General features: G+C 39.4%; 1 protein-coding gene and 1 long non-coding RNA gene across 16 annotated transcripts in view; one reads left to right on the forward strand and one right to left on the reverse strand.

Annotated features, from left to right (window-relative positions):
- The window catches only part of ptprt (protein tyrosine phosphatase receptor type T), a 385,704-nt gene that overhangs the window by 145,782 nt on the left and 236,388 nt on the right, over positions 1-3,534 (reverse strand). The window lies entirely within an intron of this gene.
- LOC116687717 (uncharacterized) overlaps positions 1-3,534 on the forward strand; it is a 113,842-nt gene that overhangs the window by 47,930 nt on the left and 62,378 nt on the right. The gene's annotated exons all lie outside the window — the stretch shown is intronic.

Consider the following 3,534-nt stretch of genomic DNA (forward strand, 5'->3'; position numbering starts at 1 on the left):
GGTATGCAGCAAACTGCCACAGGCTGGCTGCAGCCTGCTGCATCAAGGAGTAAACCTCCATACATGAGCACCCACTCTACCAACTGAGCTATCTGGGCACCCAACTCAACTTCTTTTAATGGTACGTGTCCACATGGCGTGTTTTGACGGCAGGGATTTTACATAAAGTAGCCTGGACCTCAAATGTATGCGAATGAGGCGCGGGCAACTCAATGTTCCGCTTCTCAAAAGTTGCAGCAACGTTACCAGAATGCATTGCCGTGTAACAGAAATATAGTTGGGACAAGTTAAGCTGCACTGTAAACTCTGTCTTACATATTTGTATATATTTTTCATTGCATAACAGTTGAGATGTACATTTCTGAAGGACTGAAGCATAACAGATGAACAAAGTTGGACTTCTGCCACCTGGCTAAAGCGGCACAGATGGAGTGATGTAAAAACAGGACTGTGTTCATTTCAAATTCAAATCAATCTGTTCAAAAAGTCATAAATTGGAAGGAGTAACATTTACCGCACCATCAACAGACACTGCGTTTAATACTGTAGAGATCTTCTCTGGTGGTCTACTGTTGGATGTTGGATTTGGTGGAAGCAGAACAAGAGCTGACAGGCTGCTAAGGGAGAAACAAGCTCCACAAAAGTCCACTTTCTGATTTCACTGCTTAAGCTGATTGAAGCTGACTATGCTAGGACTATCTAGTTGATCTCTGCCCAGTGTCAAAGTAGACATTTTAGTACTCCTGGGTATCAAGTGGGTTTAATTGTAAGTTAGCTAGTTGTTGTCTATGGCTAAGCTCTAAAGTGCTGAATGAGAATGCTCAGAGTAGTACTGAACACAAAGAGGATGAGGGTAGACTGTCATGAACCATTGGTGTGTATATGTAGCTACGAAAAGTAATGCATTGTAACTTGCATGTATTGCACATATTCACTACTCTATGCACCACATTGACTGGGTCTTAGACACAGAGTTTTCAAGAGTGGGAGAAGAGTTAGTGTCCTAGAAGAAGTAAAGGGGAAAAAACAGACATTTACCAGGAAATGGGTGTTTGTTTCCAGGGTGTACTACTTAATGGGACCGGTGTCAACCTTTTCACAGCTAAACTCATGTGCAACGGATGCTGAAATGACTGTCACCTCGCGATGCTCTGAACCCGGCTCACAGTAACCTTTTCTCTGCAACATTTTTCTGTAAGGACCGCTAAAATGAACTTTTATGTGTCCGGTTATCCGACCAAAGGATATCACACTAGTTGCTGTGCATAGGTTATCCTACGATATCATACAAACCTGTTCATGAGAATGCGTTGATGAGGTTTACAAAATATATCAAAGTCTTGTATGTCACTCACAGATGTAAAAATATATTGTACTGTGTTTGCCTTTATCGAACATGTTTGTTTCTGTACAGTACCATAACCTACAAGGAACGCAATGATTTATTCACATATTTATTATTCATTAAGGATAAGGCATGAAGTGTTAATTTGTGGAGGTAATTGCTAGTGTTCAAATGTATCTGTACAATATTCAGCAATAAAATGAAATACTTTTTAATTCACCAAGAGGTTTTCTGTTTTAATCTGCATGGAGGTAAGTAACCCTGCTTCATATGAATACAATCTATATTTATTCAATTTAGGATTTCACTAGTGTCCGCTGTTGTGCATCATATGCATAATTGTTTGTGCTGGGGTTTGCAACCTCAATTTCCCTCAGGACAATACGCGTTATTGTATTCATGTGAAGTTATCTCATATTGTTGACAAATAACTGGGACTGCAGTTTACGACCACGCTTGCTGTTGACTGATTCACTGTTGTGTCTCCATTGTTCAAGTCAACATTTTGATTGTTGTATCGCTGAGTTATATTCATATTCTGCTGCCACATCTCTGCTTTGCCAAATAAAATCCAGTTCAGTAGACAATGTTTAGCTCCTGCGTCATGATGACACTTGGAGGATTGAATCTTTAGGAAATGGACTGTACTAAAAAGAGCACGGTATTAGATCATGGTTTTAATAGAATGCAAATCCGTTTCATTCTCATAAAGTATCCTGATAGCTAATATCTTTAATAACACACCAAAAATAAATGCAACTTTACATCACACAATTATTTCTTCAGGTAGAATGCATTCTCATGAAAGGGTTCAGATCAACTCAGATGATATCCTGGGAAATGAAGGCGAGCGGTGGCAGTTCACGTTACGACCAGAAATGTGTCAACGGTCACATGACAATTAAGTTTAGTGGTCTTTACAGTTAAATTTAGTCAACAAAAGGTGACTGTGAGCCAGGTACAGAGCACCGTGAGGCCCCGGCCCTCAAAGCGTCCGTTGCATTGAGCTTAGCCGACGAAACATGACCGGCTGCAACAGTTAAGTTTAGGCACCAAAACAACTAGTTAGGATTTAAAAAAAAGATCTGTTTTTAATTTACCGGGATGCAAGCTCCACTCCCCTGCTTGCGAGCACTATGTCTCATGAACCACCCATCTACCCCAGTCCATGTAGCAATAAATATGTGGAATACATACAAAGTACAGTGCAATAAATCTGTAGCTATATGTAGAAATTGTTCATGAGAACAGCCTGATTGGTGACATGCAATAATTGGTGTCACACCTTTCAAAGGTTGGGGATTTGTGTATAAATGCCTTTATTATAGCATTGCTGATGAAGGTCAGATAGTGAGCGAGTGATTTGAGAGCATCAGTGATCAGTGGAGGATGGTTCCGTAGATTGAATGAGTTCGGTTTAGACGCCTCTGAAATCAGTCCATCACATAAACAATTAGGAACGTGTGCTCTTCCAAAATAGGGAATGTTACACCTAAGGAGAGATATATGCTTCAGGCGTTCATGGTGTGTAAGCACCCTACTATATTATTACCCCAACGGTAAATTAATTACTGTCTTCCTGTCTTTGTTTTGGTGTCACTTGGGATGGCAAAAGTGTGAATTTGGCTTCACTCAAACCTGTAATGGCTGAAACATGATTTTTTTTTGTTTCTCTTTCAAGAAACAATTTTAAGGTTGCACTGTGTTATGTTAATGACCTTTCAGAAACACCTCCACCTGATTGATTTGTGTTGTCTCCCATTATTTTAAATAAATCCCACTGACAAACACCATATTCTATAGGGTATGCCCTATTTGTAAACAAAACCTAAAGACAGACAAGTTAAAGCTCATCGCTCACAGTTGGTAAGGAAGGTAATCGCCATCATCCATTGTTTGATCCACCATGAGTTCCTGTTTTTGTCAAATCACTCAATGAATGATTATCAAACATGTCAGAATGAAACCATGCTTACTGTAGGTTTTGTTACTAAAGTTGTTTTTTCTCTCAAAGACCGCAATAAAGATCCAAAGACAAATTAATTCATTCATTAATTAATTTCTCTCATCCTTTCTTTCTGATAGTTTTTTTAGTATTTCCTTTTTAACAAGGTCCAACGTAAGCTTGCTGTCCTCAGGCTATTGCCTGTGCATGAAAGCAGCATGGTTTCACTACTGTGAGTGTGTAT

The sequence above is a fragment of the Etheostoma spectabile genome, chromosome 4, assembly GCF_008692095.1.
Source record: "Etheostoma spectabile isolate EspeVRDwgs_2016 chromosome 4, UIUC_Espe_1.0, whole genome shotgun sequence".
Classification (NCBI taxonomy): domain Eukaryota; kingdom Metazoa; phylum Chordata; class Actinopteri; order Perciformes; family Percidae; genus Etheostoma; species Etheostoma spectabile.